This window comes from Puntigrus tetrazona, chromosome 3 (genome assembly GCF_018831695.1).
Source record: "Puntigrus tetrazona isolate hp1 chromosome 3, ASM1883169v1, whole genome shotgun sequence".
NCBI lineage: Eukaryota > Metazoa > Chordata > Actinopteri > Cypriniformes > Cyprinidae > Puntigrus > Puntigrus tetrazona.
Genome location: NC_056701.1, coordinates 5616302 through 5638279, shown reverse-complemented (window position 1 = coordinate 5638279; position 21978 = coordinate 5616302). Strand labels below are relative to the sequence as shown.

Sequence of the window (21978 nt, the reverse complement as noted above, 5' to 3'; positions counted from 1 at the left end):
TCTTATTGGTTTGTTTGGAAATCCAGTTCGAAGTTGATCAAATATTGGCCCGTCTTTCCAAGTTTCCCAGCTGCCGTAATAGAGAGTTGTGAGAATTATTCTTTCATGAAACAGCCTGATTAAACGGAGTTGAGGAGACAATTAAATTTTATAGTGTTACTTGTAAAAAACCAAATCAACTGGGCTCTTAGAAAACATATGCGCTGCAGTTGCGCATCAGCTGCTAGATTTTGTACGGGCCAGACGACTGCAGGTGTTTTGCAGGATATCAAGAGGATTATCCAAATACACCCACGTGGTGAATTGATGGCGTATGGTTTCACCTGCTCTGACTCAGCGGGCCAACAAAAGTAGCAAGCATTACCGTCAGGCTAACCGTTAAATGTTTTGAGAGATTTCACAGTCTGCCACTGTCTCTGTGACTTCAAGTAAGACACACTGGATCAACTTTTTTTCAGCTATACTGTCAAAATATTTAGACTTATACTAATCCACTACCTAAAACTAACACTAACCCTACACAAAATGTAATATGCAAATCAATGATAGCTGATTAACAAGGGTGTAAGCACCTAACCCTGATCATAAGATGTTCCCAGAAAATTATCCCTTAAATTTGATTGGATTGAGTCCAGGAACAATCATATTAGACAACACTATATAAATGAGCGAGGAGATGTGAATGGGCTATAGCTGTAAGTGCATATCTTTAGCCTCTGATGTCTTACACCTTCATAGACTTACACATGCAGTTTTACAGTGTTTTCCAGTGCTGCTTACAAGGTCAAAGTTCACCTGATGTCTTGTACACTAGCGCAGTCAGCCACTGTTTGGGTCTTTTGAGTTTGTTGAAGTTAGACAAAAGTCTGCCCCTGATTTATGAGATAAAATGTTCAGTTTAAGTAAATGTATTATTTGAGTTGAAAGCTTTTACAGAATTAACAGTAAGAAGAATTACGTAAAATGGATTATGCAAAGTATTTATTAGGTTAATGGCAGAATATACATTGTGAAAAAAAACTAACAATGAAATAATAAAGTGAAAAAGTAAGTCTGCAATTATCTTTGAAAAGAAGTAAAATGTACAATAATTTTCACTTTTCATACATTTTCTAATAAATTTTCACGGACTTGAAATTTGGTAGAAAAGTTGGGAATAAATGATTTTCTTATAAAACATACTCCAATAATCAAATAATTATTTGTACCTCTTGTTTATGTTATATTTAAAAAAGCCATGTATACTTTGGGGCCTAGAGCCGTTTATTAATATTATTCATAGCATCATTTAATATTTTCTTTTTCATTTTAAAGGAAAAGAAATTGCATAATTTCCCTGCATTCACACATTTTATTATTTGCTTAAACACTTATCCTGTAATACTATATTTACTGTATATTTAGGAAGTAATTCATTTGTTGTTTGAGCTGCATGACTGTAGCTTGTGCCCAGCCTGATACTCTCCCCAGAAACATTTTCACATAAACCTCTACTTAATATACAGCAATTTCACATTATTTTTACAAGTATGTATTCCATCTCTTGTTCCCCTTTTTTAAAGCAGTTCTAGCTCTCACAGAGCGCCAGTCGTATCACATTGCTTCATATTATAAAAACACGCCCGTGATAAATAGGCATTGCTTATCAGGTCTTTATCACAATGGATTATTTTTGCTTTTTGCTTAAAATAGAGTTGGAGAGAAATGATTATGTGTGTGTTTTATGTTGCTCCTCTGATCATATATGGTGCTTTAAGAGCGTTAAATGCTTCCTGGTTTTATTGCTCTACCAAATCATGAATTAGCATAAAACAGATCACTGGACATCATCCCTTGATATACAGTAAATATAAGAAAGATATCAGGAAACCCTAAATTTACTAGTAGAGACGGCAACGATGGCTCTGTTAAAAAAAAAAAAAAAAAAAAAAAAAAAAAAAAAAAACAATATATATATATATATATATATATATATATATATATATATATATATATATATATATATATATATATATATATATATATACATACATATACATACATACATACATACATATATTTACATATATACATATTTGCTTACATACTTATGAAAGACTAATTTTGAGGAATTGTCATACAGTTCATCTTGTTGCACTATTTTGAAATGTTGATATTAAATAGAAAGATTATCTGATAAATGAGTAACCTTTTGGTGTCAAGACTTGTGTTATATCATTATTATACTTTTAATTTAATTTTTAGCAATTTTTATTGTGGCTGTATGGAAAAAAAAAGCTTCCCCATCAAACCCCATCAGATGCATCATCAAATACTTCTTTTGCTTGATGCACAGAAAAATAATAACGTCTTATAGTGTAGGGTGGAAGTAAATGATTTTAGTGATGCTTTCAGTCTTTATTTATTTTTGCCTTCATTTTCATTTTGAAGACTTCCCCACAGCTTCTACTCTGAGAGATACGATCTGATATCCTGAGGGCATTGCCAGAAAATGCAGGAAACCCAACAGCAGGTTTCTACTCAGATAGTTTATGGAAATACATAGACATTTACCAAGCGTAGAAGGACAATAATTCAGAGATAAGAGCAGATTATTGATTCCATGTCATCAACTTTTTTTAACATACCACATTTTCAAGATTCTCCCTCGAACTGTTTCTTCTTAGTGTTCACTATCTGGTCACATTCTACCCAAATCCAGCTACCAAGTTAAAAAGCCATTGTATGTTGTACATAGCGTTAATCTGGAACAACCAAAGTCAGCTGACCGCATAAACAGTTTTAAAATGAGTAGTTGCACATCAAGGATATCTCAAAATGCAGTCTGAATCACAGAATTTCCAGGGTCCCTAGTCATTTCTTATCTGTTTTCTCTCCCACTGGGCCAGTAAAAAGGACAGAAGGAGGCGATTTGGTGTGCTATTTGAGCTTATAAGATATATAAATTCATCACGCTTGGTTTAAAGTATGTAAGAGTTTGTTAGTGCATTTTCTGTTTTTGCATCAAGCCTGTGTTATTTACTTAAAAAAAGGCTATTCTGGAGATCTGCGCTGTAATATCAGTGCCGTTTCATTTTACAGCACAACTGGAATTTTAAATAATTTCCAATATTTTCCTACCACTACAGTAAGACTTGCAGATGGACGCGCCGGGAGAATAGCTGTCGGTACAGAACGTTCTTTGTCATTATCAGCTGCTTTGAAACCAGTACCTGCCAATCCAGCTATCTCAATATTAGCATTATGTTGTCTGAGGCTTTTAACACCCTGGTACATACAAGGAATGCTTAAAAACACAAAAACTGTGTGTTGTTCTTTCATCCCCTGAGTGAACACAAAAAGGGACAATATTTTAAAGAATGTTGGTAACCAAATATTTGCTGGTATTTCATTTTATTTTTTGTTATTTCAATATATCATTTTACAAATGTTTTGTCATAGACTATACCTTTAAATTTGCCTATGAAAGTAGTAAATAAAGCAGCCTTGAGCATCTTTCAGTAACTTTAGCTGTACCTTTCTCAAATTTATTATTCCTTACAAATAACATAAGTTCTCTTTACACTGTGTAGAAAACCATCTTTCACTAGTTGGACATGTGTAAACAAGATGCTATTTTTATTATTGCTTTTTATTTGATGTTTCCTCCTGATATCTACTATACAGCATATACAATATATATATATATGTATATATATACATATATATATATATATACATATATATATATATATATATATATATATATATATATATATATATATAGATATATATATATATATCTTTAAATTTTTAAGGAGCACTGCACTGCTGAAATGTATTTAAAAGCTGGTACAAAAGATACAAGCTGGCACTTTGGTACAAAAGCTCAAATATATCATCTTATTTATCCTATTTACCCCTATTAGTACCTTCAATGTATTGGTAACAAAGGTCAAAAAGTTTAACATTTACACTTCCCTTACTGAAATATTCCCATGTTCAAGTGCTCACTGGGAAATGGTTTTAATCAGTAGCCTTTCCTGTCACACTGTTTTGTTCTCCTTTCAACCCCGATGTGTATGTGTGTCTGTCCATTAGAGATATGTTTGTGTAGTGTGTTCTTAGGGATGGTAGAGAGAAATATGCATTTGTTGGCCGTGACCCAAAACACACAGGCATCTGTCAACACCTCAATCTCCAGTGAGTTAATGGGGTTGCTCTTTTCACGTTTCAACTGACCATGATCTGCACACAGCCTTTCAGTGAGCTTCAAGCGAGATTGATCTTATTTTTAAATGAAAGCAAATCGAACTGAATTGAAAGCTGCATTTAAAGCAATTAGCTTTTATCATAAATGCATAAAGGATTTGGAGAGCGTTTACGATGATTCTAAACAGCTAACATTTGAGAAAGTTCATTTATATAAAAAAGATTTGCATTTTTGCAGTTAAACTACAGTTGAATTAAAAACTCATTTACAAGTCTAGGCTCAGTGAAATAACAAAAGAAACGTTTTGTAATTTAAAGTTTCAGATAAAAAAAGGAATTAGGTCTCTGTTTTAAGTGACCCGCTTTATGCTAGTCCTTTTCCAACACATGACCAGCATAAATCAGCAAACGACCATCGTAAACCAGCAAAGGCCATCTTAAACCAGCAAAAGGCCAGCGTACAAACCAGCAAAGGACCAGCATAAACCAGCAAAGGACCGCCGTAAACCAGCAAAAGACCAGCGTAAACCAGCAAAGGCAGCTTAAACCAGCAGCTTAGCAAATGGCCAGAGGCCAGCAAAGCAAAGGCCAGCCTAAACCGCAAAGGGCCATCCATCCAGACCATCTAAACCAGCAAAAGACCATCGAACCAGCAAAAACCAGCAAAGGGACCAGCTTAACCCAGCAAAGGACCAGCATAAACCAACAAAGGACCATCTTAAACCAGCAAAGACCAGCTTAAACCAGCAAAGACCAGCTTAAACCAGCAAAGGGCCATCTTAAACCAGCAAAGGACCAGCATAAACTAACAAAGGACCAACTTAAACCAGCAGCAAAGGACCATCTTAAACCAGCTTAAAGGGACCAGCGCTAAACCAGCAAAAGGACCAGCATAAACCAGCAAAGGACCAACGTAAACCAGCAAAGGACCATTTAAACCAGCAAAAGGCGCAAACCAGCAAACGGATTCATCTTAAAACCAGCAAAGGACCAGCTTAAACCAGCAAAGGACCATTCTTAAACCAGCAAAGGACCAGTTTAAACCAGCAAAAGGGACCAGTTTAAACCAGCAAAGGACCATCTTAAACCAGCAAAGGACTTTAGACTGCCATACTGCAGTTTGTGCCATAATATTTCTGAAGTGGCTTAAAAAATATTAGTTCACACAAAAAACAACATACAATTGATTAAATGCAAATCAGCCAGTGGCTACTGACAAAAACAATGGGGGTGAGATGTAGATGTAGATGTATTATGATCAGACCATTCTGTGCAAGAAAACCCAACATTAAAAAAAAACCAAACAACTTTGTCTTTCTCTTTATTTAGTCCTTCTCTTTCTAGCTTGTACTTGTCTGGAACAATGCCTAAAACTTGATATTACAGGTACTTCCTGTTTCTGTTTTCCGCTTTAAGAAGAAATCGCTTTATGTATGCCCCAGTTGTAACTTCGGTTTGGATAAAAGTGTCTGCAAAATAACTAGATGTAATTTATGTATGTTCACTGCATACTGATCCACAGTTCAACTGTTTCTCATTTATTAGTGTCAGAGGACTTTTGGGTAGACCTTTGCTTGGAAATTTGTTGGGGTTTTTTTGTTTGTTTTTTGTTTTTGCAATGATTTGTAAGATTTGCACAGCAATTACATAATAGCAGGTCACATATCAAATCATCAGTATAATTAGTGACATAAAGTATCATTATTCTTGATAGATAGTTATGGACAGTTCACTAGTATCAAAAGAAATTAGGCCACCTATCAAAATTAGGTCCGCTTAGAACCCCATGTGATCCTAAATAAATACATAAAGATATAAATGTAAAAACGTATAGCTTACTATAGTGCATAATAGAACAAATTAGTGCATAATGAAACTAATTGAATGTCATTTCTTACAACTTGATTAACTTTTTAATTAATACATAAATGTACTAAAATCCTTTTTCAAGTGGAAATTAATAAGTTTGGTTTGACATCAACACTTAGTTGAACACAAAAGTAATGAAAAATGATTGTGAATATGTATGTAAGGTCAAAAATAAGCTATAAAGCTAACCTGTATGCTATGCTAGTACATAAGTTAACGAATACAGACATTAATTATCATTTGTAACGTAGTTTAAACAGCATTTCTTATAACATGGAATTGTAATCGGGCACTAAAGAGAGTGCCTATTAAAGTAATTTGAGCCAATGGGATCGCTTGGGGTCCTAATGGGACCGGATTTCAAGGAATTGATTGGTTCATACCATGAAATGTAACATTTAACTACCTAAAACATCGGTGTGCTTTTTAAAGACTAAATATGTATTACAAATTTATGAAAGGTTGAACACAGATTCCAATATAACAGTATAAGCTGAATGTGTATTGTGATTTAGATGCTAAGAGCAGGAAGCCCAAGCCCTGAGACAGTTATCTTTGTCTTTCAGTTCTTGAACATTTGGTAGGTGTCCCAAATCAAGTGTGCTCTCTAGCACCTATGCCTTTGAATGACACTTGGATGCTAAATAGGTCAAGGATCGGGAAAGTTCCTGTTCTGCATCTGCATACTTTTTGTTTGTACTAGTCTCACCTCTATGCCTACTCCCCTTGAACCATATAAACTTCACTGTGCTAGGTGTTTAGTTAAGATTTTTTTCTTGGAGATTGCTTGACGATTTTCTTAAAGATTTCTTGCAGATGACTACAGCAACGAAATGAAAACCAACTCCTGCTTTACCAAGAATCTCCTTTTCAAAAAGAAGCTAAAAAAAAAGTTTCCAACATATTCAAACATTTTTAGCATGATACCGATGCATAGAGCAAGATAAGACGGCTATGCATCTGTCTGAAAATGATAACCACAAGCGCTCATTACTTGTGTAACATGCTGAAATAATCAAAAAACCAAATTTGCCCTGCCAGTAACACAGGAGGCTTTTGATGATTTACTAAAACCAATCGCATCACAGGAGACTTATGTAATATGGCATGCTATTATCAGCTGTTATATTCTTCTTGCTGGGAGGCATTCTCTATGATCTTTATGTAGTGTAGTGGAGCGCTGAAGGTCTCAGACCTGAGGGATGAGTGTTCAAAAGGGACGTTTTGTCCCTTTCACGTTACTTCGGTATTTATTGGCGCTCATAAAATTACGTGGATTAAAATCAATCAAATCTATGCACACCGAAACCTAAAGATCTTGATTAATGTATGAAAGAAACTGATAAGGTATCATACAGTAAATAGAAATGCAGGACTGATCAATAATTTTATCGTAATAGCCCACGCTTCAACTCTTGCTCACTTTTTCACGTCCCGGAAGGTTTTGGAGCAAAGGGACTTGAGTCACGGAGAACAAAAAGCAGCTGCTAAGTACTTTTCCATGGAAATTTGCTGCTTTTTTGCTCGAGTGAAAGATTTGTTTAGCAATTATACATCAGCAGGTCACAGTGATGCCGTATCATTAGTAGAGACGTGTATCAGTATTCTGCCTTTAACAGATTCGATTTAGCAGTTCATCATTTGAGAAGGTTTATGCTCCTATCAGAGATCAAGCATGAGCGCACTGAGCCAAAAATAAAGTCAGAAAGAGTCAATAATCGCGTTAGTCTCACAGTAGGAGGTTATTGTAGGTAAGAATAGAGTTTTTTGTGTCTTGATTATTAAGACTAAGAGAATCCATTGAGACCGCAGATGAGGTATTAGATAATGATGAGGCTGTTTATGAATCTGTCAGTCTGAGAGCGTTTTTCTGCGTTTGAAACTGTGCGAGTGAATCAGAATGTGTGTGTGTGTGTGTGTGTGTGTGTGTGTGTGTAAGAGAAACTAGAAACAAGTCATTTAGTTCTTCACGCTTTAATATATTAAACACTCAAACATTTCATCGAGCCTAAGGAGGGTCTGGATGACTTTTTGGGAGGCTGATCTTTCACAAAAATGCACCTTGATGTTTTCCATCTGATCCTGGACTGTAGATTTTGGAAACAGAGTCATAGGCATTAAGTTGCTCTATTTGGGATTTCTAATAATATTATATATGTGTCCTCACCGCTATGACCATGGCATGCTGTTAATTACAAAGAACTTTTTACAAAACAAAAGCATGTTATTTTAATAGTGTTTATGTATTATTATAGTATGTGTTCATGTTTTTTGAATTAGCCCTTATTTTCATATTTTATTTTTAAATTTAAGTTTTAGTCATGTCATTCAGTTCGGGAATGCAGTAATTTTTAAATAGTTTTTGTATTTCCATTTAACCTCTTTATTTTTCAGTCATTTTTAAACATTTCATTTAGATCGTTTAGGCAGCATTTTAGATTTAAAAGTTTTCATATAATAAATGTTTTCATTTATTTATTTAAAAATATATTTTATTACGTATTTTGTGCATTTTATTTATTATTAAGGGATACAAAATATTTTTAATAATGAAAATATTTTATAGCAATTTTTAGCATTTGAATTCAATAATAATTCATCTTTTCATTCATCTCTTCCATTCTAAATCGTTTTGACAGCATAATTTATCATTTAAATAATTTCATTATTTATTTCCCTTATTTCTATTTCTATTTTAGATGTTTTTATTTGATTAGATCTTTTTATTTCTTTTGCTCTCCATTTCAGCATTATTGTAATTCAAATTCATAGTTTAGTTTGACAGTAACACAAACCACTGCACTGGAATAAATGCTAGAATACAGATTTTTTTAAAGTATAACCACGAGACTTTAAACTGTTTACTAACCTATTTTGTGTAGAATTACATGCAATTTTTCAACTCTTAACGCCAGTAAACTTCCTCACGATCTGCTCAACAATAACAAAAAGGGTCTGATTACTTACTGTAAATGAAAATCCAGACACAGAAGTATTATTATTATAGCAGAGGATCTAAAACAGTTGTTCCAAAACAATGCTAAACACATAAAACACATTTATGAAGGCTTTAAAAAAATTGTCACTTGAAAGCATATTGTCCCACAGACTTCCATTTTAAATGCAGTTGTTTTTTAAAAGAGGACATTCCTTCGAGACTGATACGACACTCAGATCATCAGCTTCAGACTGGGTCTAAGAGGCCAATGAAACATTTAACAGGACATTAAGCGAGAGTTATAGAGACTAAACCAGAAGCCCACGCTGGAAGCTTCAGGAGGCCGTAGTTCTCTCAGAGGCCGCTTTATGAATCCTCATAGTCATAAATCGGCGGTTATTTCTGGTAGCTGTCATCAGAGGCGTTTGGAGCCGCCTCTGGCATGACTTTATTTCAAGGATGGGTTGTTTATACGCGGCGCGGCACAGCTGATTAACCTGCTCGGAGGAGTTTATCGTTCAGGGTGCTGAAGGAGATTTGTGAGCTTGTGTGTTCACAGATATCGATGCCGTCGCCTTTTGCTGATCCTCAAGGGCGTCTAGCGCATAATGCACTCAAGTGTCTGTACATTAGGTTGGCTGATGAGTTTGCAGTGCCTTTGGGTGAATGGTTTCTACATTTCCACAAACAGAACAAAGAGAGGCATGAAGAGTGGTTTCGTTTCAGCGCGGTGCTTCCTTTGTCTGCAACGCGGCTTAAGCATTTGATACTGGCCTGTAAAATAAACTACACTGTGTTTTTGTCCATTTTAAATGAAGTGTCTGGAATATAGTCATCTAAAGACACAGCATAAAGGACTTAATGTCAGTGTACATTTAATAAAATAACCTATTTATTTTCGTATTAAATATCATAGCAGTAAAACTATTTTAAGCATAGCAAACCTTTATGATTTATATTATGCATGTATTTTGAAAATATTATAGATTATAATAATTACCTATTTAATTTGTATAATAAATAAATAAATATAACAAAATAACATTCATGTATATTTGTATATATGTTTATATTTAAATATACCAATTGTTTGTCAGTAAATAAGTATTTTGATTGTAACAAATGCTATGCTTTTATTATTTTAGTTTAGTGCTGTCCAACTATGAATTGCGATTGAATGCATGTATTGTTTACGTGTGTATACTGTGATATTTACTATGTATATAAATACAAACACATGTATATTTTTAAGAAACATTTTATTTTTATGTATTAAATTGTATTTTTTATTTATTTAAAATATAAGAATATAAATAAATAAATGTATGTACATGCATGTATATATATATATATATATATATATATATATATATATATATATATATATATATATATATATATTATAACATCCATATGTTTTTTGCTTTATGTGTGTGCTGATTTAATTTATTTATTTAATGAATAGCTTATTTATTATATGCATAACATGGTCAGCTCTGTCATGTTTTCCTTTTTACGTCACAGGCTGCTGCTTTTTGCCTTTTTGGTGCCAAATATGCGATTTCCGCTGGAGTCTATTGATTACACAAAGCAAAATGCAGTTCTTTATAAGGAAATCGCTCTTAATCGCGCCCTCACTGCATTCATCAGCCAGACTCAGAAAGCTCAGTTGCTTCCACTCAACAATCATGCGACATTAGCAAAGATATGTCATTTATCACACTAACGTGAGCCACGCACACAGTGGCATATTCTGACTGTGCAGTCCAAGGCATGAGTATAGCGGCACAAACTTTTATTCCAGTCCAGTTTTTTATCCCAGTCAGTCGTGCTGTTTATTTCCCGGACAGGTCCAGCCAGTGTCACTTCACATACAGCCATTGTTTGACACTTAACAGTCCCAATTCTCAAATGTTTACCTTGGTTCCACAAAGCGTAAAACTTTCCCCTTGTGAAATACCAGCTTGCTCAATATATCTGCGGCCAGGGGTGAAATCATTTTCTGCCGTTGTAATAGTTTTATAAAGCTCGTTTGTTGTAGTTGTTTGTGCGTGTGAATCTCTAATCATGCTTCGGGTTTTAAAGCCATCGCATTTGTTCGGTTGTATTTCCTTGCTCATTGTCCCACCGAGGTTATATTTTCAGACCGAACATCCCAGGAGGAAATATGGATCGCCAAGATGCTGCACATCAAATGTTCAAACGTCAAGCTCTTTTTTTTTATTCTCTGAGCAGATTGCTTTAGGCCAGGTTTCCATCTGCTTCTCTGATGCCCGCTGCGTCTGAAGGTCTTTTTAAAGTACGTCACAGAACGCTTTTCGTTTTTTTAGTTTATCGTTTGCTTTTATGTCATTCCTAAAAAAGTTTATCTGAGTTTGAACTGAGCAGGATTGTTGAAAAAATGAAACGTTTAATGTTGTTTTAGTCTAATTGGAGGGGAAATGTTTAACATGCTGGTAAAGCTCATAATAATCCTGATCAAATATTTAACATTTCAAACATGTATTTATTGACCCCTGCTATATGCGCTTTTACAGTTCAGGGTAATATTTTAACATCTATTTTCTTGTTTTATTACATATTTAGAGAACCAGAGCATGAACAGGGTGGATGTTTCATCTTATATATATATATATATATATAACTCTCATATGTAGAGTATGTATTAATATTGTTGTTTTACCAAATAAATAAATATATATATATATATATATATATATATATATATATATATATATATATATATATATATATATATATATATATATATATATATATATATATTTTTAAGCCCCATACCTTTTTATTTTCCCCATTTAAATCAAATCAAACTCTAAAATGATTTGCCAGCATCACGATTAATATAAATTCACATTTAAAACATTGCTCCTGAATACTTTTGCAAAGCGTTATCCGGTACACAATCGCACAGTTATCAGATGATCACAGAAACATGGGCACTCAGGTATCTCATTATTTCCTCTCATAAGACAAGCGGATGAAGCGAAATTTCCCAAGTGGCGAATTTTGTGGGCCTAAAGCCGATGACATGGTGATATCTGGTCGTTCATCTTCGTGGACTCTCCTCTCCAGAGACCAATGAAATCATTAGTCACTGCAGTACTTAGTCCATTTACAGCTTTTAGTGAAAAACAAATCAAACCTGCAGATGCGGCACATTGGTTAAAGCCTGGGGCTGGAAGTCAGAAGAACGCCGGGTCGGATCTTCACGGGGACCGAGCTGTCATCCGTCAACCCGTGCTGAAAAACACCTCACCTCTTGTTGCTCCAGAGAGATTCAATCCTGGATAAATGCTGTGACACTTGCTTTGGGAAGCGTGTAATTAACCGTGCATGATTCTAGCTTCAGGTCGCAAAGCACTTAATTCCAACACATTTCTCCTGTTCCTCCACTTTCATTCCTCTCCGGATCCACTTTGGATAAAGCCGAGCGTCGGATAGATCTCACAGACTTAATGACCCGAGGAAAGTGCTTGGGTGACGGCCTGCAATCTTGTGGTGCTGTGTGAAGACGTGATGCGGTCAATCAGCGACCAGAGCCTCCGCAAATGCCTGATGTCAGCAAACTGTAGGAAGATGTTTTCGCTCAGACGTTGCTCTTCAGTATGAGATCTCAGTTATGTTTATATGAAGTATAACTTTGTAGCAAGATTTTTTTCCCCCTGAAATTCCGTTAATAAATCAGAACGAGCCCGCTGCTGATATTGCTATAATGTGAGACCTCTTTTTGCAAACTTTGGAAGAGATGTTTTCTCAAGAACAAACATCTGAGAAGCAGGAGGCGTGGCCAAAAAGTAATGCATTACTTTAATTAGCAGCTCACGTTACTCCCAACACTGACCTTACGGTTAATGGAAACGTTCTGAAGATTAATGAATTAATGTATTTATTCTAATTTGTTTGCTTGTTTCTTCAGTCCAGCACTAACAGAGCATGGCGTCAATTAAGAGAACACGTAAAATGCAGTTATTTTAATTAAAAGGGTCTGCTAAATGTAAATATATATTTTTCTTTGCCGTTGGAGGACTATTTTGTAGCCTTATCCTTCTCCTGAAGGCTACAAGAAAACATTAGACCTATATTCTTATCTAAGCCATAACTTCATGCACTTCTCGCGCTCCGGAAAGCCCGGGAATGGTGGGAAATCAAATTCTGGTGCATGCTCCATTATAACAGTCCAAGGTGTTCTGCAGTCCTTTCCACAAGACCACAATTGCCTATGGTGAAAACAAAAACACAAGATGGCCTGATGTGTGCCAGATGACTGTGCCAAAAAAAAACAAGTGTTGAGCCGACACTAAAAATATGTCCAGATGCACATTTTTGGCATGCATTTGAAGCGGAAACTGCCTCTCAGGGTCAACTTTGTCACAAACTATCGTTTACGTCCAGCAGACACAAGTCTCATGGAAGCAAAACTCTAAAGCAATGCCAAAGCTAATAAATGGGGAAAACAGACACCACTGGGGATGCTGTATATGGTCAGATATAAGATGTTTCATGTTGTGCCGGTCTATATTGGAGTGTATTTACACTAAGTGCAAATAGTCGGCCTTATTAGCAGAGGCTATTTACACTAAGTGCAAACCTCTAAAAAGCACCTCTCTGGATGTCGAATGGATGCAAAGTTTTTGACAGTTTTGATTTGCATTTCTTGACGCAGTCGGTTTGATGTCTCTTCAAGACGCCGCTTCTTGTTTAGCCTGTTATGGCGTAAGCAGCAACGAAAAAACAACTTTTGTTCAAATTCTGAGCGTATTATAAGCCATTTGGCCAAGAAAGTTTGCTAATAGGACCTTCACCTCTTTAGTTCATCTTGATCTCACGATCAAGATCCTTCGTAATCAGTAAACTTCTTATTTAGCTTCATCGTGTTAAACGTTTAGCGTGCATGGAAAATAACCCAGCGTTTAGAGGTTGGTGAACGCAGTGGCCAATCACAGGTGTTCAAGAAATCAACAGACACAGTGCGTCTCATCTTTCGATATTTTTCAAAGACAAATGTCCACGAGTGATGCTAAACCACAGGTTTTGAAGACCGGCATTTTTATGTGTATTTATATAGGTGTGTATTCAAAATTTGGACTAATTGTTAAAGCTCTATCATGTTGTTAATATGCACCACACCAAATCCAACCCTAAACATACCCCAGAGTGTCAAGAAATGCAAAACCGATATAAAAATACATTGATTGATGCAACCGTGTCATTTCAGTTTCCTTTTACACAGATTTGAACTGTTTTGTCAAACACAGATTTAGATTTTAATCCGCGAGCTACCGAACAAACCCACCGTCTATTAAAACACATCGATATGAAGCTGGATATGTGTGACGCTAACGCTAACGTTTACCAGCATATTGATATTGTTCCGAAGTCACATGGCGTCCTTCAAGTAATTGTGCGAAAATTGCGCTTTATTAATGAAAAGTCTGTGTGAAAATGAATAAAAAGCGTCAGAGTTTTACTGGCTCTGGTGTTCGGTGATACGTGACTTGTTGGTACGCATTTTGTGTCTCACTAAAAAGCGCACCCAGGCACGTTTATGCCATGAAACCAGGTAGGTTTTAACCGAGGGAGCTTTTGACTGTGTGGGAAAATGCATGTTTGGCGTAGGAGCGAGAGAAAGCGCGGCGTCAGTTGCGTGAGATGGCGGCCCTGTTAAATAGCAGTAAATCCTGATATTATTACGTCGTGTAAATAGAACCCATCAATACTTGCACACAGTGTAAAATGGCATATTGCTAAGAAAATACGCCATTTTCACTTAGTGCAAACAGCGTCTCATTGTTATTTGCTCTTAGTGTAAATAGCCTCCGCCGCTATATGCTCAGTGCAAATATCCGTTTGCCTACAGGGCGCAGAAATGAGCGGGACAGCAATGTAATGTTACTTTTCTTTATTTTCATTTTAAAGTCTAATTGACAAATTGTATTTATGTATTTTATCTCTTACTTTTAAGCAAATACACTGTTGGCCAATCATGCCTACCAGTAATTTGCATCATGTGATATTATTTTCGTGTATTTTCTTATATTTACTTTCAATTGCAATCACAGATGAGGCAGATATGTGCTGTAATGAATGCTAGTTATCACTGTGTTTGTTACCTGACGACTGGGAAAAACACACGAACCACATGCTGTTGCAATCATGTGTTGAGAGAGAGAAAAGAGAGAGAGAGAGAGAGGTGTTCAACATTAGCATCATGTGATTATTTCTTTCTTAGTGTTTAAAGAAGATGACATAAGACCGACCAACCCTTTCATTCGTAATGGGCCGCTATTTGTTGTGCCTTTCCATATAGTGCCAAATTAGGCTAGTTTGTAAAAAAAGGTCAGTACCAGGAAGAGTAACGTGAAAAGGTCTTTTGTTAGGTTCACTTGATTGCTGTCATCCAGTTTTATTCTACACTAATTACTGATTTTTGTATAGCCCACATCCCCTGGTATTTTTTAAGTCTGTTGGGAATTGTTCTTTTATAGTCACAAAAGAAATGCTAAAAAAGTACCTCAGACATCTCTCTTTCTTTCTCTACCCTCCCCATGTCCTTGGAACCAGTGGGCCGGGTTCATGAAAACCTTCTTAGGACAGTCACAGAAGTTAGGAAATGTCAAAAGATAGAATTCAGGACACCGTAAGAATGTTCTGATTTCAGTTTTTGAAAAGTTCTTTAGAAGTTCTCATATATGTAACATGAACAGTTCTTGCTAAGACAATCTGATACAGTTAATCTAAAACAACTCGAATGTCTTACCTTTGGGTTTTAAGATTAGGAAGTTATACACTGTAAAAAAAAAAATATATATATATATATATATATATATATATATATATATATATATATATATATATATATATATATATATATATATATACACACACTATTGTAATCTTTCTACTTAAAAAAGTGTTTAAATCAATGTGTTGCCATTTCTAAAAAAATGATTGGTGTAACTTTAACTTAATTTTAACTTTAATAGCAGTTTCTAAGTAAAATTTTCTCCACTTTTTTTCTCAGGATAACTTTATGATATTTAAGAAGATTCTTTTCTAAAATTTTCAGTCTACAAAAATAAATATAATTGATAAAAGGCACCTATTACCCAAAATTAAAAGTTTGTGAACGTAACGACACTACAATGATAAAAAAAAAAAAAAATACACCCACTACTTATTTTTGTAATCCCCATTAAACCAGACATTCATTAGTTTCAGCCTCGGACTTCATTCACACGTGCACACGGCAAACAAAAGCGGAAACACTTCAGGAGTCGTCTTCGGATTGTTTGAATCGCTCGAGGATTCGCGGGAGAAGTTTGCGTCGCGTTCTTTAACGTTCCATCTGGAAACTAAACTTTTTGAAAACTATGTGGAATATTGGTGGCGTGGAATCTTTAAAACGCAGCGGTCTGTTATTGTTGTGACATTTCCACGGCCCGAACGTGACACTGAACGAACCGAGGGTGAGTAAATCACAGGGTCATTTTTTGTGTGCTGTCCCATTATAAAACATTCTATAAATCCGGTCCCATCTATCAAACCAAAGACAGTTAAAAATGGCTATATGACACCTTGAATGAGGCTAGAAATCCTATGATGTTAAACTGAAAGTCTGAGCTGTATATTATTTGAGTAATTGAAATGCTGCTTATTGATTTCACATTTGACGCTGTATATTTTCAGCTGACAGGTCCGTGGCGCCCTGTCCATTCACTCTCCGAGCTTAATGTGTCTAGAGACCTTGTGCTGCTGCTGCTGCTGCTGCTGCTGCATCTTACTCCAATATATAACGTCTATATGTTGATATCCATGATGTCCATAACCTCTACAACGTGGAAGTGATGCGCTGCCTACTTAAAAATAACTGGGAATCATCTATGCGTAATCACATAGGCTACTCTACGCGCTCATGCTTAAAATATTAGACGCGTCTATGACGCCCCAGACACTAGGAGCATGCAGACGCGCGCTCACTTTGCTCTGGTGGCAGTGACGCGTCATATTTACAACGCAGAAGCAGCGGCTGCGGGTCTCGCGCACAGAGAGCTATAAATACAGGAGCGCGCGCGGGTCACTCCACAGTCCGCCGCGCGCTCTCGACTTTATACACCTTTACATTATGCTTTCTCGGACTTTGAAGACCACAGCACCACTGACGCTAGTGAACATCGTTGTTTAGGCTGCAAAGACACTTGTAGTCCTCCTGGAATATTTTTTTTTTTTTATTGGGGAAAAGTAAAAAGACTCGGACGATGGGAGTCTGATATCGCCTGTTTCACGGACTGCTTCTTCTTTTTCTTTTTTTTATATTGGGAAAAGATATAAAATGCAGATTTTAAGGTGGCGATCAGCATGGATGATAAAACTTTGCATGGCAAATATGTTCTCATTTTTGCATTAAAATAGACAAAGATGCGATTAGATACTCCAGAATATGTGTGACAGAGCAAATAAAATAATAAAGTAGCAGAAAAAAGTAATAAATAAAGTAGTTATTCAGATTGCTATGATAATTATTGGCGAATAGAGACAAATTAACAAAGTACATTATATTTGAAGAGTTGATTTGAAAAACAGATTACTCCACTTTTAACAGTTTTGAAAAACTATTTTTCATAACGCATTTCAGTTCATCTGTCAAAATGCAGTTGGAGTTATTTTGATTAGGTCACAAAATGACAAAAAAATACAGCTAACACTTTAAAACAATAAAAACGTGAAGAAGAAGAGTCTTGCTTTTGCTAAATAAATTGCTAAAATCTTGCTATCTTGGTATTTTCAAACAGTTGTTTAGTTCTTCTTACAGAGGTGAATGGTCAGAAGTGTTGAAATTTCTCATGTACCCTATGGAAAGGAAATTGTGCAAACACAGTGTTCCTATTCACTAAAGTTTTCTAAAAGGTGTGTGGGTGCATCATTTCAGACCTCTGGACATAATTGCCCTCACTGAACGTTTGTACACAAACAGGAAGGATGTAATCACTCGGCTTGTTAACTGATTAAAGCGGTCCCAAAAAAACAGTGCTATTTTTACCCATTTATTTACAGGTTGTTCGCTAAAGAGGTGTTCCTAAACTCGCCCGCTTCTTAAATGAGCGCTTCTATGCTCTTTTCTCCGTGAGACATGTATCTCTAAGCTCAACGGTGCTCAACCCATAGCCGGAGATGTTAGCCGTCCAACACTACAACAGTTCAGCCCTGGATGTGAACGAAGGCTTCGGGAATCAGACCCAGCATGTGCCCGACGTGGCCCAGGTGTGCTGCAGGGAAAACCTGAACATCACCACCGACCCCACGGCAGCGGGCCTGTCCATGACCCTGGGCATCGTGTCCAACATCGTAGCGCTGATCATCCTGGCCAAAGCCTACGCTCGGCTGAGAAGCGCTCCAAAGCCACGTTCCTGCTGTTCGCCAGCTCTCTGGTGGTCACGGACCTCGCCGGTCACGTCATTCCGGGCGCCCTGGTTCTGCATCTCTACGTGTCTGACTCCGGCGGACTTTGCAACCAACCCGATGCCACCTGCCGCTTCCTGGCGGGCAGCATGGTGTTCTTGGCCTGTGCCCGCTGTTCCTGGGCTGCGTCATGGCGGCGGAGCGCTGCATGGGCGTGACGAGGCCTCTCCTGCACTCTCGGGTCATTTGCATGGCCCACACCAAGATGGTGCTGGTGATGATATGGCTGCTGGCTTTATCCGTAGCGCTGCTGCCCTCCTTTGGCCTGGGCACGTACACCTACCAGCACCCGGGGACCTGGTGCTTCATAAACGTGTTGAACAACACCAGCATCACGGACGTCATATTTGTGCTGCTGTTTTCTGGACTGGGACTGGCTGCGCTGGCCGTGGCGCTGGTCTGCAACACCATCAGCGGGGTGACGCTGGTGAACGCCCGCCTGCGCGAAGAAGAAGTGCCACCGCAGGTCAAACAAATCACACGACATAGAGATGGTGGCACAGCTGGTGGGCATTATGGTCACTTCTTGCATCTGCTGGAGCCCTCTGCTGGTAAGTATGGCCACTACAACTTAACCTATCTATCTGTCTATCTGTCTGTATCTGTCTGTCTGTCTGTCTGTCTGTCTGTCTGTCTGTCTGTCTGTCTGTCTATCTGTCTGTCTGTCTGTCTATCTGTATCTGTCTGTCTGTCTGTCTATCTGTCTGTCTGTCTACCTGTCTATCTATCTGTCTATCTGTATCTGTCTGTCTGTCTATCTGTATCTGTATCTGTATCTGTCTGTCAACCTGTCTATCTGTCTGTCTGTATCTGTCTGTCTATCTGTATCTGTCTGTCTGTCTGTCTGTATCTGTCTGTCGTATCTTATTGTTGTATCTATCTATCTATCTATCTATCTATCTATCTATCTATCTATCTATCTATCTATCTATCTATCTATCTATCGATTAAGGACTGTAGACTGAAAAAGCTTTTCAATAAGCTCCAAGTACTTTACATCAAAACATGAAATATTCATAGGATTCAAGAAGAAACCGAACTCATAATTGTAGTAAAAGTATATTAAATCAGTATGAGGATTAAGATATGTATGATTTTGTTAAATGTTGAAAATACTGTTTATAATAGTTTTTATTTTTTTTATTCGATGCATTAATATAAAAAGTGACAAAGTACACTGTTTTGTTTTTTTGTTTTTTTATAAATACTGCCTAAAATTTTGATGAATAGACAATTAGATCTAATTGGTATGCCTTTTTAGGATAAAATACAACCGTTTTTATCTTACATCTTGTTTAGGTTCGCGTAAATGGGAAGGACAAAATGTCTTAAATGTTTCTTCTATACAGAGATAAGATTAAAAAGATAACAGTTTCCTTCTTTGGTTTTTCTAATGAGAAAAAAGGAATTTCAGGTATTTCCTCAGCAAAAATGTCAACCGTCTCAAACTGTGTGTAGATTTGCCAAGTCTGCATGTCAGAATTCAAAGAATTTAAATTTCCTCGAAGAAAGACTTCTGTATTTTGATGTTCTTGACAATAAAAAGCCATGCATTTCATTTAGATATTTTTACGTATCTTTTTAGGGGTTAAAATCAGAACTGAATGCTTTGTGAGGATCACAATCCTTACATGAGCAACTTCTAATCAATCGCATTTTCCGGTTTGATCTTGGTTCTGACTAGTCTTTAGTATTCTGACTACTACTGATTTTTCCCTGTTTTCCTCCCAGATCTTCGGTCTGATGTCAGTCATCCGCTCGTACAGCTGGAAGATGATGGAGGATGATCTGAAAAACTACAGGACTTTAATGGTTACTGGAGTGCGTCTGGCCGCCCTGAACCAGATTCTGGACCCTTGGGTCTATATCCTTCTACGCCGGGCCGTCCTGAGAAAAATCTACCGCGATAACCACGGGCCGCAGTGACCTAAAAAGGAGCACATTTAGCGGTGGGAGATCAGCTCCTTCCAGAACTCAATAAAAGCACAATTAATCGGAACTGATGGAGAGTCCAGAGTATGAGTTCCACCACATGGAAGAGAGCGGGAAAATGGATAAAATGCTCTAAAACCGCAGAGACTTCAATAAGAGTTATAACTGAGCACAGTGGGGTTCTGGAAGTAAAAATCCCATTCATTTTCCTTGTACAGAAATTGACTTTACCGACGATCTTTAATTTTTGTGGTATTTAAATTGCCAAATTTTGGGGATTCAGTTCCTAACCATGCAACAAAAACATGCACGTTTTGAATTAACTTTACACATGAAGTATATTGTATTTCACACCATCATTATTACACTATCATCATTTCATACATTACTATTGTTTATCATTTATTCATACTACGGGGCATTGAAAGCTTGAATCTGATTGGCTGACGGAGATTCTGAGGCGTGCAATGTTTTTTTTTTAGGGAATCGCACAGAGAACGTAGTTCCAGGCAGCTCTTTGACCGCATTACAGCTCCATATCACCACGCCAAATGGTTTTTATTATTTCAAAGGTCTTACAACCATAGATGTACAATAGTCAGTATTTGGAGTGGATCACAACCTTTCATTTGGTTTTAGTTGTCCTAAAACTAAAACAATACTCGTTCTCGTCTTAGGATAACTGACCTTTTTTTTGATCCGCTTCAAATGCTGACTACTGTATGTCTACGCTTACAACAGCAAAATAACCAAAACCCACAACGACACTAGCAAACAAATATATATAGTAATCAATATGATAAAAACGGCAGCCTATTTCCGTGTTTTGCCACAAAATTATGTTTTATTATATACCGAAGCACATACTCGATCACTCCCGCTCTCTCTCCTCACACGCATCAACATAGGTTGAGATGCCTTAGAAATAATCCTACTTACAATAGCGATTATTCCTTACACGCATCATTCACAATACTTCACGGTAACTCATTCTAAAACAATGAAGTACTTGTATTTTTGTTTCATAGCCATTTCAAATAGGTACTGTTTTGTCTTGGTTTGTATTGTTGATTGAAATCGTAAATCTCTGCTGAACAATTTTCTAGAATACCTGTGGAGAAAATGAACTGGAAAATAGTTCTGGAACCAAGGCTGCTCAGTCACAGTAAATCTGATAAGCGACAATGTGAAATAGATTGCAGGCGTACTCATCCCAGCGTTCCATCAATTTTATATATATAAATATTTATAATAAAAGAGCAAGAGTTGTCACTGGACTTAGTTGTTTGGGCCTGGGATTTTGCAATTGTTCAGGTTTAGCATGCACCAGATGGAGATTCATTATAAAATGATTCTTACAGTGACTTTATTAATAGTGTCTTTGAACATAAAGCATTGGCTTCAGACCTATTGCACAGGATTCTGTATAGCCCGACATGCAGTATTACATACCGTATATAAAAGTCAAATAATGAATAATACTGTAAATATCACTGCAACCTAAAAGACTAAAGGACTTTTACATGCGCATGATAACCGTTTCAGTGTTCTTGTTCCTGTGCGTTTGTGTC

The 21978-nt window shown here is 36.7% G+C and overlaps 1 pseudogene; it reads left to right on the top strand.

Moving 5' to 3' along the window:
* Window positions 1-20401, top strand: part of LOC122333795 — a 55043-nt pseudogene extending 34642 nt beyond the window's left edge.
* Window positions 20402-21978: the final 1577 nt, after the last annotated feature.